General features: G+C 31.4%; 1 long non-coding RNA gene across 1 annotated transcript; it reads right to left on the minus strand.

The window, feature by feature from the left end:
• Positions 1-14702: 14702 nt before the first annotated feature.
• On the minus strand, positions 14703-15961 carry LOC113748613. Its single transcript, XR_003464424.1, has 4 exons — positions 15883-15961; positions 15390-15457; positions 14890-14966; positions 14703-14795 (listed from the first exon to the last, which is right to left on the minus strand). It is a non-coding gene; the product is annotated as an uncharacterized LOC113748613 (long non-coding RNA).
• Between the last annotated feature and the right edge of the window lie 296 nt (positions 15962-16257).

Consider the following 16257-nt stretch of genomic DNA (forward strand, 5'->3'; position numbering starts at 1 on the left):
TGCCAGATTTTCACTTTGTGATCATTTGCGCCAGAGACAATTAAAGGGAGAGTAGGATGAAAAGAAGCCCCGTTCACGCCTTGATCATGACCCTTGGTATCCAAAACGGGTCCCCAAAACCGCTCCTTTGACATTTCTACTATCTACGGACATATATTTTCCAAAGGACAGTGCTGTAGTGCCTATAGTTATGAATTATGATAACGATATTAGGGTGATCTGTTATTGTAGATTTCTATTAATTTTAGCGACACATCAAGTTTTTTATGTTTTTTTAAATATTGTATTAAAATAATTAATATCAACATTAGTAAGTTTTTAATTAAAATTAGTAAGTATATGTCTGAAATAGTAGGTTTTAGTCAGAAATTAAAATTTTACACTTTGAGTAATATAATTTACTTATAATTTAACAAAAGTTATTTTTGTTTCAATTAAACTTACTAATACTAAGAGTAAAAAATTTGGATCTTTAAGTAAAAAATTTCCATTTTTCCGAAACCTTTTTGGGTATCACCTTCTTTCTAAAGTTACATGCTTCTTCTTATTTACTTCTCACGGTTGAATTCCCTAGCAGAAATTTCCTCTTTGGTCCACATTGTGTCTTGTTACGGTTGAATAAATGTTCTCCCTCCAAATTTTTCTTCTTTAGTCCACACTTTCCCTTTCTCCTTCCTTATCGATCGGTTGGTTTTAGGTGATGTCATATCCAGACACAAGAAAAGGGTTAGCGAAGGTGGTAGCTAGCCAAAGACCAATTGAAAAATAGCGGTAAAGAGGTTAGACCATCATGTCCTCTTGAAAATCATTTGATTATATTGCTGTAATTTATTTATCTTTCATTTGTTTTGTTTGTCAAGATTTTCTTACAAACTCAGGGCTGAGAATTTGAAGATTTTATTGCAATTTTGGAGCTGGAAATATCCGTAGTACGGGCATAGACACGGATTAAGCAACTAGTTTGAGGAGTAATACTCCCTCTGTCTCATTTTGATAGTCCTAGTTTTTTTACACACAATTTAAGAAAAATTAGTTAATTTTATTGGAAAAACAAATTTAGATTACTATTTTCCTAAAATATCCTTACATTAAATAAAGTTGGCTTTTCATATATCAATATGTTTTGAAAAATCTAAATGCATTAAATGGGGTAGGTTATATTCAATACAAACGATCTATATTAAATAAGGTAGTTTATAGTAATAACAACTTACATTAAATAAGAATATTTTAGAGAAATTAAAAGACAACTACATTCCTCAATTGGAAAGTGGACTACAATTTGGGACAGACAAAAAAGAAAAATAGAACTATCAAAGTGGAATGGATGGAGTATTTTTTTATTAAAAAATTAATTTGAATTAAATTAACAAGTTGATATTTGTTTAAAAAAATGTAATATTTTGGGACTTAGATTGTCATTTTTCAAAAATTTTGAAAAACAATATTTTAGCAATTGTTATCATTGACACTTAATTGTCTATACTAACTTTTATGAGCATAAAATTAGTGTCATTAAGAATAACTGAAGTGCTGATAGCAATACTCTATTCAAATGTAAATATTCAGCCTAAGTAATAAAATAAATGATAACTAAACAAATAAAATATGAGCTCAATTGATCGTGTTCACACTACATATTCTGTAAGTGGACAATTAGTATATACTAAATTGTATTTCCATTTGTAGAAAAATAATATGCATTTTATATCTACCAACGAATAAATTACCGATGTTTTAAACAAATCAAACCTAAACTCATGGTGTGATATGTATGTAGTTGTTCACAATTATACTTATGCCATCGTCCTTTCTTTCTATTTGCTTTTTAATAGTGCAAATTTCTTTTGATTATATTGGTAAAAAAATATATTTAACAAATTACTCCAATTTATTTAGAAAATGTTACTAATTTCATTAGAAATTATATAATGTAAAAATGGTTTAATAATTTTTTACTAAACATAAAAAGGAAAAGATATTTGATTTTGTTTTACTTTGATTGGAAAAACTTGTGGTAGCAATAACGAAATAGTGATAGGGGTGCAAATTTTGAATCATCAACGTACACTTGATTACGGTAATTTTTTAATCGATCAAACTAATACATGCCATAAAGTAGTAAGATTTAATCATTTATGAATTGACAATTTTAGCAATTATATACCATTCATCTACAAAAAAATTATGATTATTATAAAATGACATTCTATAACAACTTACATACTATTTGCCAATTACAAAAAAATATGCATACAAATCCATAATGTAAATGATACAAAATATATTTGAAACTCACGAAACTTAATATATGGATAAATTTACTATAATTTTCAAAGATTATGCAACATAAATACAACTTTAACTTTTAAACTTGTAACCTACAAAATAAATTTATCAAAAAACATAACATTTATAAATGATACACACATTTATTAAAATGATTAAAACACATAAAATTTATAAATGATACATACAATCATTTATTATACATTTACATTACCAGATTACTAACTATAATACTAAGTTTCAATCATTAATAAAAAAATCTTAGCATTATTTTATATAAACTTCCTAATACTTGTTTCATACAAGTTTCTTTAAGTAAAATAGTAAATTTATGCCACAAACTAGTAAGTTTTGACGATTAACCAAATTTACTATTCTATCAAAAAGATTTACTATTCATTTATAAAAACTTACTATTACTTGAACTAAACTTACTATTCATAATACTCTTGGTTAAAAAAGATAAAGCGTGACGTATTTGTACAGGATACAATACAGGTGGTCATATGGATAGAGACTTATGCAAGCTTTGTGTGCTATATCATATATGCTTAAGGAGACAATTGGACATTTGTCATCGCACACAACCTTGTGATACACACCAGAGTACTCTTGTACTACTAAGTTTTTTTTTTTCTTTTTTAGTTTTCAACCCTATCCTTTTACTACATTCCATAGTTAGTCCCATTTGAATTGAAATTTTTACCTCATCAGCAAATAATTGATATGTGATCACTAATCACCAACATAAATGGTTAATAAAATGGAACAACCACATCAAAAATGCTACTCAATGTAAATATGTATGATGGTAGAGGTGTATGGTGATTGTAAAAGTGTGCGTAGGGTGAATAATAACAGTGAAAATTATCCGATGATAGTATTTAAGTATAGTGGATAGCGGTACACAACCACAAGAGCAAGTCGACAAACAACAATAAAACGGAATGTCAGTAATGCCCGTAGCACTCTCCCTGCCGGGGGACACATGTAGTCTAAAAGTCTGTACCTAGTCTACTAGTCTGTACCTTTCTTCCAGTTGTATTTTTTACTTTTCTAATATTTCACCCTTTGATGGAAAAGTTTGAAGAGTCACAGACATGATCATCAGCTATATATATAATTAATCTACTATGCATCCCATCACCAAAACTCTCCTTTTCACTTCGTTGCTCTCCTCATTTCATTTCAGAAACTCTCTATTCTTTCCCTTTTTATTTCTTTACCTTCATCACCCATTTTAATTTTTTACCTTCATCACCAAATCTCTGCACGATGGACCCAACACATCAATTAGATGAATAACAGCAGCATCAACAACTTCCACAACAAGAGCAATATCAGATTAGGCCCAGGCAAAGAGGTTTTTACATGATCATTGGTATCCTTCTTACTTTTCTGGGTTTCTTTCTGCTTACAAAAAGTAGGTTTGTCCAAACTTTTGTGCCTCCCATTCCAAATCACTTGCTCTCTGCTTCTGCTTCTCGTTGGTTTTCAAAGTCACGTCCATCAAGCTCTTATACTAAAGTTCAACCCAGTAACTTGTACCAATACCTTCAGCTCAACATGGTGACTGGTATTGTAATGGCTATCACTGCATGTATCTCCGCTCTTTTTTCTATTTTGTTCTTAATAGTCTGCTGGCTTAATAGATTCCAAAGAGGACTGGAGAATGCCTTTGCAAGAATCTTGATGAGAATTTTGAGCTTCTCACTTTCTATCATAGCTTTTTATATGTCAACCCGCATGGGTACAAGAGCTTTTATGGCTCGTAATCTTTCTACTTCACACACGATCACTCTCCTCATGCATGATTTTAATCAAAAGTTTGACCTCTACTTGAAGGTAGGCAAGAAATTCAAAGTCAACTTTTTATTAATCCGTGGACTATAGGCCCAGTAGGTATTTTTTTCAGTTTCATCTATATGTCTAGCAAGACTCCTCCCAAACCCTGACACTTTCTATCACCTTCATGAGGTGTTATTGGACCTCACATGTCATTTGGCTGGTGTCTACTTTGGGAGTAGCACCCTTCATTGCTTACATTTGGATTTTGCCTACTCATAATCATTGTCAAAGAGTTAACAAAACCCAAAAGACACTTTCCTCAGGCACCTCCTACCCAAAATGCAGCCCAAGACCCTTTGGGTTCCCGACAAAGTTTCCCTAAGACAAGCTACAAAAAACATCTATCATCAATATTCGGCAAGAAGGGCAAGAGCACAAATGAATCGCAGGAGGCCAGGCGGTAGTAGATGATGGATTGGGATATGGTATATGAAGGGTTAGGAATATGGTAGCTTTTTGGGATTAGGTTTCTTTTGCATGTTTACATACCGTTGGTGGATGTATTGAATTTTTGTATTGAATTTTACCACTTAAAAGTTAGAATTCTTCTAGTTTCAAAAAGGTGTTCATGCAACATGGAAACTAAAAAGCTCAACACATAGTCGAAAGACTGTTGTGTGTTTGTTGCTCTTATGGTAAATTAGTGATAGTTAACTTGTTTTTTTGAGTTCTCTCATCCCAAGCCCTAATGTTTTGTTTTCCTTATGAGCGACTACCTTCAGCTTGTTTTGGTGTCAAAGGGGGATATTAGAGTTTCTTTTAAGTATCATAGTTTGGTGTTAAAATTATTGTTGAATAATGAATAAATATTTTCACACCCTGAGTTTGCAACAATTTCAATCTTTTAAAACTTAAATCACTATCATCATCCAAGGTTACAAATTTGAGTAATGATTCCTCAAAGAAACCATGAAATTTTTTTCTTTATTAAAAAGTATATTTTGCTTGTTTTTGGTTATGTTGCTTTCTTTTAATGCTTCTTAATTAGTCAGATGGATGGCTTAATCTCATATAAACATAGGACGATGCAAAATCAACAATGTGTGTGTCTCCACAAACAAAGCTAATGCTAGGGCTATGTTATTGGATTAACGATGCTTTAGAGCAACCTATATTCCACCATCTTTATGAATTTGACACATTAAATAATTAAAATTACGTAGAGTCAACCATGGTCAACGGTGATTTGTCACTTTTACCCTTTAAAAATTGGGCATTGCATGTGGACCCAGTGAATTCCGGCCAAAATTTGTTCGAAAAAGTGAAAAAAGACTAAAGATGATCATTTTTTATTTGTTAGGGACTAAAACTAATTACTTTTGTTCCGAGGGACTAAATTTTCACATCTGTGATATGTGAGGGACGATTGGTGCAGTTCTCCCTAGGCTTAAATTTGTCAAAATATGAAAAATCAAAATTTATATAAAAATTTCATTAAACGAATTTGATTTATTAATCTTTTCTTCAATAAGGCTATAGTAATCTAGCAATTACAATAAGTAGGGTGATTATTGGTAGTTGTGTTAACAAAATGCGATTAGAAAATTAGAATAAAAATTAGTTTTTATTACGAAAAATTGAAAGTTGAAAAATGACAAAAAAATGTTCACAATCAGTTGCCACTACTCTAGCTTTGTTTATTGTATAGAAATATATAGTATTGATATAGATAATAGTATAGATAAAATACATAACAATAAAGAAATTCATGCAATATATAATGCAAAAGGGTGAGCAGTGATACTTGGTTTAAACAATTTTTTCGTCATTTTTTGAACTTCTAATTTTACTCTTATAAAAATTATTTTTTGCCCTAATCATCTTTGCTAACATAAGCATTCATAACTATCTTAAATATTGTAACTATTACATTATCTATTATTTTATTGAAGAAAAATTTATTCATGAGTTGAAGTTTGTCAATGAAAAATTTTTTATAAAATTTATTTGCGTAGAAGCAAAATTTATATATTCATAAAAAAATAGTAATTATTTTAGATTGTACACACATTATGTGTGCCTTTAACCTTAGTAGGTATAGATATTTTTTGTAGATTAACTTTATATGCGTTAACAATATACTAATTTTTTACACTAGTAGCTACGGATGTATATCACATGTGTCTGTGATATTAAGTAAATACAGTTTCGTTATTATAACTATCGTTACTGCAGACTTTTCATTTTCCAAAATCTGGAGTCCAACTTTTAATGGTGAGGCAACAATTGATGTACAGTGCGAGATTAAAAAAAGGTAATAATAAAATGTTAAGAAAAATGTCCATTTAGACTTTTCTTGTTTTGAATTTATATTTTTGTATGTTAAAAAAAGCTGTAAGACTAGTTATTCTCTTATTTGTGGTTTCTATGTATCATCACTCTTTGTTTTTCTTTTTTTTCTTTTATTTCTTGGTGAAAAATATAAGTCACTCTTTCTTTTTTCTTCTTCTATTTCTTGGTGAAAAATATATGTTATTCCCACAACTGTTGACACAATGCAACGAGATATTGTATATATTTTATTTGGATTACACATTATTTATACCTTATTTACATACACGGACTTACTAGCATCATCAATACATTTTTCAATCACCTTTTTATCTCACACACATCACATCAAAAAAGTTCTACATCATTTTTTCACAAAATTATCCCAAATAATCTCCTTCCAAGTGTCTTTATAAATTCATTTTATTGGGGGAGCATAAAAGTCTTGGACCAACAAGTTTTTGGGTTTCTTTTACTATTACTAGGTGAGCATAATACTCTTGGTTAAAAAAGATAAAGCGTGACGTATTTGTACAGGATACAATACAGGTGGTCATATGGATAGAGACTTATGCAAGCTTTGTGTGCTATATCAAATATGCTTAAGGAGACAATTGTACATTTGTCATCGCACACAACCTTGTGATACACACCAGAGTACTCTTGTACTACTAAGTTTTTTTTTTTTTTTTAGTTTTCAACCCTATCCTTTTACTACATTCCATAGTTAGTCCCATTTGAATTGAAATTTTTACCTCATCAGCAAATAATTGATATGTGATCACTAATCACCAACATAAATGGATAATAAAATGGAACAGCCACATCAAAAATGCTACTCAATGTAAATATGTATGATGGTAGAGGTGTATGGTGATTGTAAAAGTGTGCGTAGGGTGAATAATAACAGTGAAAATTATCCGATGATAGTATTTAAGTATAGTGGATAGCGGTACACAACCACAAGAGCAAGTCGACAAACAACAATAAAACGGAATGTCAGTAATGCCCGTAGCACTCTCCCTGCCGGGGGACACATGTAGCCTAAAAGTCTGTACCTAGTCTACTAGTCTGTACCTTTCTTCCAGTTGTATTTTTTACTTTTCTAATATTTCACCCTTTGATGGAAAAGTTTGAAGAGTCACAGACATGATCATCACTATATATATAATTAATCTACTATGCATCCCATCACCAAAACTCTCCTTTTCACTTCGTTGCTCTCCTCATTTCATTTCAGAAACTCTCCATTCTTTCCCTTTTTATTTCTTTACCTTCATCACCCACTTTAATTTTTTACCTTCATCACCAAATCTCTGCACGATGGACCCAGCACATCAATTAGATGAATAACAGCAGCATCAACAACTTCCACAACAAGAGCAATATCATATTAGGCCCAGGCAAAGGGGTTTTTACATGATCATTGGTATCCTTCTTACTTTTCTGGGTTTCTTTCTGCTTACAAAAAGTAGGTTTGTCCAAACTTTTGTGCCTCCCATTCCAAATCACTTGCTCTCTGCTTCTGCTTCTCGTTGGTTTTCAAAGTCACGTCCATCAAGCTCTTATACTAAAGTTCAACCCAGTAACTTGTACCAATACCTTCAGCTCAACATGGTGACTGGTATTGTAATGGCTATCACTGCACGTATCTCCGCTCTTTTTTCTATTTTGTTCTTAATAGTCTGCTGGCTTAATAGATTCCAAAGAGGACTGGAGAATGCCTTTGCAAGAATCTTGATGAGAATTTTGAGCTTCTCACTTTCTATCATAGCTTTTTATATGTCAACCCGCATGGGTACAAGAGCTTTTATGGCTCGTAATCTTTCTACTTCACACACGATCACTCTCCTCATGCATGATTTTAATCAAAAGTTTGACCTCTACTTGAAGGTAGGCAAGAAATTCAAAGTCAACTTTTTATTAATCCGTGGACTATAGGCCCAGTAGGTATTTTTTTCAGTTTCATCTATATGTCTAGCAAGACTCCTCCCAAACCCTGACACTTTCTATCACCTTCATGAGGTGTTATTGGACCTCACATGTCATTTGGCTGGTGTCTACTTTGGGAGTAGCACCCTTCATTGCTTACATTTGGATTTTGCCTACTCATAATCATTGTCAAAGAGTTAACAAAACCCAAAAGACACTTTCCTCAGGCACCTCCTACCCAAAATGCAGCCCAAGACCCTTTGGGTTCCCGACAAAGTTTCCCTAAGACAAGCTACAAAAAACATCTATCATCAATATTCGGCAAGAAGGGCAAGAGCACAAATGAATCGCAGGAGGCCAGGCGGTAGTAGATGATGGATTGGGATATGGTATATGAAGGGTTAGGAATATGGTAGCTTTTTGGGATTAGGTTTCTTTTGCATGTTTACATACCGTTGGTGGATGTATTGAATTTTTGTATTGAATTTTACCACTTAAAAGTTAGAATTCTTCTAGTTTCAAAAAGGTGTTCATGCAACATGGAAACTAAAAAGCTCAACACATAGTCGAAAGACTGTTGTGTGTTTGTTGCTCTTATGGTAAATTAGTGATAGTTAACTTGTTTTTTTGAGTTCTCTCATCCCAAGCCCTAAGTGTTGTTTTCCTTATGAGCGACTACCTTCAGCTTGTTTTGGTGTCAAAGGGGGATATTAGAGTTTCTTTTAAGTATCATAGTTTGGTGTTAAAATTTATTGTTGAATAATGAATAAATATTTTCACACCCTGAGTTTGCAACAATTTCAATCTTTTAAAACTTAAATCACTATCATCATCCAAGGTTACAAATTTGAGTAATGATTCCTCAAAGAAACCATGAAATTTTTTTCTTTATTAAAAAGTATATTTTGCTTGTTTTTGGTTATGTTGCTTTCTTTTAATGCTTCTTAATTAGTCAGATGGATGGCTTAATCTCATATAAACATAGGACGATGCAAAATCAACAATGTGTGTGTCTCCACAAACAAAGCTAATGCTAGGGCTATGTTATTGGATTAACGATGCTTTAGAGCAACCTATATTCCACCATCTTTATGAATTTGACACATTAAATAATTAAAATTACGTAGAGTCAACCATGATCAACGGTGATTTGTCACTTTTATCCTTTAAAAATTGGGCATTGCATGTGGACCCAGTGAATTCCGGCCAAAATTTGTTCGAAAAAGTGAAAAAAGACTAAAGATGATCATTTTTTATTTGTTAGGGACTAAAACTAATTACTTTTGTTCCGAGGGACTAAATTTTCACATCTGTGATATGTGAGGGACGATTGGTGCAGTTCTCCCTAGGCTTAAATTTGTCAAAATATGAAAAATCAAAATTTATATAAAAATTTCATTAAACGAATTTGATTTATTAATCTTTTCTTCAATAAGGCTATAGTAATCTAGCAATTACAATAAGTAGGGTGATTATTGGTAGTTGTGTTAACAAAATGCAATTAGAAAATTAGAATAAAAATTAGTTTTTATTACGAAAAATTGAAAGTTGAAAAATGACAAAAAAATGTTCACAATCAATTGCCACTACTCTAGCTTTGTTTATTGTATAGAAATATATAGTATTGATATAGATAATAGTATAGATAAAATACATAACAATAAAGAAATTCATGCAATATATAATGCAAAAGGGTGAGCAGTGATACTTGGTGTAAACAATTTTTTCGTCATTTTTTGAACTTCTAATTTTACTCTTATAAAAATTATTTTTTGCCCTAATCATCTTTGCTAACATAAGCATTCATAACTATCTTAAATATTGTAACTATTACATTATCTATTATTTTATTGAAGAAAAATTTATTCATGAGTTGAAGTTTGTCAATGAAAAATTTTTTATAAAATTTATTTGCGTAGAAGCAAAATTTATATATTCATAAAAAAATAGTAATTATTTTAGATTGTACACACATTATGTGTGCCTTTAACCTTAGTAGGTATAGATATTTTTTGTAGATTAACTTTATATGCGTTAACAATATACTAATTTTTTACACTAGTAGCTACGGATGTATATCACATATGTTTGATTGAAATTTTAAATTTGAATTCATATTATGTGGCATGATCTAAATCTATTAGTATAAAAAATTGTACACTAACAATGTATAAAAAACCTTAATCATTCTTTATTGTAATTCACTAGTTTTTAAATATGAGGTGAGACCTTCAAAAGTTAGAACTTTATGGAATTCTTATTGCCATTCCAACGGGGGTCTTAGCCTTTTCATGGATAATTGACATAAATAATACGGATCATATATTTTTTTATAAAGTCTATGTGTAAGGATATTTTGACACTATTAGGTTTAGATGAATCTTTATTCAATTTTTGTAAATGTGATATATTGTTACTATGAAAAATATTTAAATTGATAGTTTATGATAGATTTATGCAAATAATACATTTGTTTGTTGAAAATTCACACTTTTAGTATTTTTTTTGCTCTTTCTATATTATATAGAAAGGAAAACGAAGAACTTCATTGCATCTATTAATAAATAGGATTGGTTTAGTGATTATACTAGTTTTCTTTTTTATATTATTTCCTAAATCTTTTTCCAACCAATTTTTTTATTCAAATCACTTTTATATTTCATATACAGCACATATTAAAAGACTAGGAGGGGATCACCGCGCGATGCGCGGTGTTAATTTCATCTTGCCCAGATTTTCAAGTGAAGATATCATAAATCGTATGCATTGCATTTAAGTTATTTGGTTATAAAATGATTAAGTTTTTAAATAAGCAATGTTGTAACAAAACGTGAGTAAATAAGGGTTTATATCTAACATGGCGTTGAGAAAAAGATCGAAAAGAAAACAATTGAGGTGACTAAAATTGAAGCTCATCAGTATGATTTTGCTTCATGTAGAGATGGGACGAAGTGTTGGGGGAAGTAAATGGGAGATTTAAAAATATTAAAAATGAGTAAACACTATTCATTTTTTCTATTATTCTGTGGAGGATTGATTATCTTTGCTGTTTTTAAATTTACAACAAGCATTAATTTTGATGTTGTTCAATTGTTTCTATATTGTTTATTCAATTCTTTGCATGTAACATGAAAATCGGAACAACTACGCGACAACTCTAGACAGGAGAATGGAAGTGTGAACATGGTCTGAAGTATGTGTAGACTGAGAATGAAGAGGGTTCATATTTTTTAAAAAGGATCTTCTGTGCAACAATCTATCTTCGCAATCAATGGAAACGTTCCCTAACTGAAGTTTATTGTTGGGAGAATGAATCGAAATAGAAAAAAAAAACCTTACGATTTATATTTATAAAATTGAACTCCTTTTGAAAATTTCAATTGCGCTCATATTCATCACTGTAGGAATTGGGTTCAAACTTTCCCCAGCAAGCTGACAAATAGAAAGGTGGAATTCTTAGCGTACTTGAGTTTCATGCCACAACAGGCCATTTATATGAAATTAATTACTGATTAATTACTGATTATGCAGAAAAAAAGTAGCACCAAGAATAGATGTTAGGTATTTGTAATGTTCTTGCTGCATGCTTAATTTCATTGCAATTCAGTCATATTTAGCAGGAATGTAGAGTGCGCTTCAACATGAAAGGGCCAAAAAAACCTTTAAAGTTACTTTTGTTGCATCATAGATGAATACATGAAAGGGTTCGGACCACCTTAAGCAAATGGATCAAAATGCAATCTACTACATAAAAGGATACGCAGAATCACATAAGAAATCTGATAATATCTGATAAGTCAAAAAGGAAATATTTACAAGAATAAATCAGCATTTTCTGAAATCTTTTCGTACTTCCTATAACAACATAAGAAAGTTCCAAACAACGTGATATGATAATTCTACCACATTTCCAAACAACGTAGTAGAACTATGCTATTAAAAAAAAGGCTTTCTAAATCTAAAACCTAAACAAAGGACCTAAACCTTACAATAGCAACAATTAAGGACCAAAAATACTTTTAAAGTTATTTTTGTTGCATCATAGGTGAATACATGAAAGGGTTTGGACCACCTTAAGCATGCAATCTACTACATAAAAGGACACGTAGAATTACATAAGAATTCTGTTAATATCTGATAAGTCAAAAAGGGCAATATTTACAAGAATAAATCAACTTTTTCTGAAAACTTTTTGTACTTCTTATAACAACACAAGAAAGTTTTCAAACAATGTGATATGATAATTCTACCACATGTCCAAACAACGTAGCAGATTTAGTAGAATTATGTCAGTGAAAAAAGGGCTTTCTAAATCTAAAACCTGGTTCTTCTATAATCATTATAAAACAACCAATTCTCAAATGTGAGAATTGGCCACAATCTAAAATGCGGGAACAACACTAAAATGAAGTCACCAATTCTCAAAAGGGATAAATCACAAAAATTGAGGTCATTAGGTATGAGCGCCTTGATTACTAACTCATACTGCTACTCAGATAGCATTTTGAATATCCAGTGTTCTTTTTTGACAAGTCTATTTACTGAAAAAATGTTTATCTTTTTTTTTCAGACGGTGATAATTTCCTCTTCCTTCCTACAAAAAGAATGGTAAGACAAAAAAAAGTCAAAAGATTTGAGACTTGAGAAACAGAAATCAAAAGAACATTCTTATCAGCCAAAAAGACTTTAAAAAAATTCAAAAGAATATACCTTTACAGAACAGAAAAGAATGAAATGTAGGTGCTGCCATCTTTCTTCCTACAAAGGCAATAACATACAAATACAAATCAGATAAAAAGAATATCAGTGATACAAAATACTTTTCTAAGAGGCAAAAGATCAGAAGAACAAAGGTCTTGTTAATGAAAAAAGAAATCATGAGTCATTAAATCTAATAAACATAATCCACCAGATCAACTAAACATAATCCACAAGTTGAAGGATGAGGGACAAATCACAAAAGGGACTATAACTCCAAGCTAAACCTACCCAAATAGTACCTCAAACATAAGCCAAATATTCCAAAAAAAGAAAGCATAAAATGAGCTTATTTACTTGGAATTGAAATGCGCTAAAATACAATTAAGTACATGATAGAGCAACAGGCCTTCTATACATTCTTGTGCTCAGGTACAAAAATATCATAATTGAGAATGTTTCCACCTCTTGAAGCGATATATTCTGATAGCTTGTAACTATTCCACCTCATCATGCAAGAAAAATATGGAAGAAAGGGTAAAGAGTTCACAAAGAGAACCTGAAAACAAATAAGTAAAATAGATGGTTATTAAATAATTACCCAAAGACAATGAGAAATGTAGTAACTGAAAGTAAACCAGCAAATCACACAAATCATAAGTTTGTATAAGGGCTCTCAAAGAAACGGCAAAAAAAAAAAAACAATCTAAGTAAATATAAATACAACTCCATGAGAACTATTAAAACTGAGACCAATAAAACCAGTAGCAAAGGTATGGAGAGATCACCGCCAACCAAAAGAAGAGAAAAAAAAAGAGATCAAAGAAATTAATTGACGTGCAATAAACAAAATTTTCCAGAAAGAGAGCCCCAAATTGCAGGATACCTTAAAGCTGTCCTTGGGAGAAAAATGATCAAATTTTATTCCATACGAAAGAAAACCCTATAATGATTATTTTTCATCTCTAATATAATATGCGCTCAAAAAAGGAGGATGGGGGCAACAAATAAATATGGTTAGAACGAAACTTTAGATCCATAACTTTTCTAACAAAAAAATAGTTGAGACCAGTATGAACAATATTGGATTTTCTCATATTATAGTTGAAGGAAGAAATGAGAAAAAAAAAACACCATATTATCACAGCCAAATAACCCAAAAAAATGAAAGGGCAAGAAACTAACTGTAATTCCTCCTCCAGCGGCCTTCCTTGTGTTTTTTTACCTGAGATAATCACACAAAAATTCTATAAGAACAAAATAATCATAGTAAAAAAAGCCATGAGAAAAATAAATATCATGTGAGATTTCTTACCTGGCGGGTTTTGTAGAGATTTGAGGATACCAGATAATAAAATGCAAACTTTAAACTCGCATCCTGAAACAAACATGAAATTGATTAGAGAATAAAGAAAATCAGTCAAAATAAAGGAAAGTTTTAAAACTAAAAAATGGCGAGCTCAGCGGAGAGAAAATAAATCAGATAAGAAAGATCTCCAAGGTAATTATGTCCCAATAAAGAGAAAAATAAATGAGAGAAAATAGAAATTTTTCTATGTAGAGAGAGGGAAAAATCATAGGTTTATGAGGAAAAGGGATGAGGATCAGAAATGGAAAAAGAAAAACCAAATAGATTAGCTATGAGGTCAAAAGTTTTACCTTGTTCTTTGCAGCTGCATGCTCAGCAACAAGTAGGATAGACTCTTGGGAAACAGTGAGGAAGAATCCAGCAATATAGTAGTACTTGGCCTTTTCAACTGCCCAAATGCCAAGAGAACAGATCAGATATCAGATAACAAGAGAGTATATCCTGTAAATGGAAAAAGAAACAGAAACAGAAAAAATGCTTACCTAAGGCCCAATTTTCTGGTCTCTTCAGGTGTTCAGATTTATAGCAGTTTGCAGCTGACAAGTTTGCAACAAGTGACCTGCATAGGGTTTCATTTGTATTCTTATCAATCCAGTCTGTTAATAACAGTCTAAACTTCATGAAAGAAAGGAATAAGACATCTGCTAATTGTCAGATCAGGCACAACAAGCATGACAGCAATGAAGAGACAATTTAAAAATGGGGAAGAAGATCCTTTTTGTTGAGAAGGGAGCTGATATGTGAAGAAGAAGAAGATATTTAGATATCCTAAATTTGTTTACAACAACAAATTTAGGATCATCAGAAGTATCGACATATAGCTGTCTGCAGAAAAGCAAATTACTACCACACTAACCCAGTAAAAGACAAGGTAAATATTTTCACTTTTCACTTCCCCTGTGGACGATAGTTCTTATTAGCAGGGATAGTTCAGGACAAGTTTACAAACTATTTTGTCTAAACCATTTTCCGCAAAACTGACCTTTCACCACCAACAACACAAACAGCACAAGTACCCGTTGGAGCAGACTCGTCCTCATAATAATGAACCTAAACACAAATGGAACAGGGAGAGTATAATTTGATGTTATTCAAGGTACAGTGGATTTCTGTTGATTATAAAACAAAGTAAAACTGAACTAAATATACGGAATACCAAGATTAGGTTCAAAGATAGCAAATGTGACCAATAATATTGTAATTGAAATAACAAAGCTAGTTTATACATTATGCATAAGAGAAGCAGATGAATCAAATGCGTGACATTACATTTACACCAGCACTATAATTTGATGTTATTCAAGGTACTATGGATTTCTGTTGATTATAAAATAGACTAAAACTGAACTAAATATACAGAATACCAAGATTAGGTTCAAAGAGCAAATGTGACCCATAATCTTGTAACTGAAATAACAAAGCTAGTCTATACATTATGCATAAGAGAAGCAGATAAATCAGATGTGTGACATTACATTTACACCAGTTTGCGACCAATCTTCGAGGTTCTCCTATCTCAGGATAAGAAAGAGAAAAAAAGAAAAAAAAGAGAGAATAAAAGGTGGGTTTTGGGTGTCATTTTTTCGAATAATCTTTAAAAGAGGGGGAAAATGAAGAAAAAAGAGAGAATAGAAGCGGTGTGCTATTAGTCTGTTTCTTTTCTTTTTTTTTCAGAGAAAAAAATGGAGGAAATCCATGGAAGGAATGGAGGAGGTCAATCATACTCTCGGATGAGACAAAAGGAATAGGGGGTTCTGGAAAAAGAGGATGAGGAGACTGGTAGAACAATCAAGAGAAAGGTGAGAAAGGAGACTCAACAATGAGCAGCTATTTCTCCTCCCAACTTAAGC

The sequence above is a fragment of the Coffea eugenioides genome, chromosome 10 (genome assembly GCF_003713205.1).
Source record: "Coffea eugenioides isolate CCC68of chromosome 10, Ceug_1.0, whole genome shotgun sequence".
In the NCBI taxonomy this organism is placed as follows: Eukaryota; Viridiplantae; Streptophyta; class Magnoliopsida; order Gentianales; family Rubiaceae; genus Coffea; species Coffea eugenioides.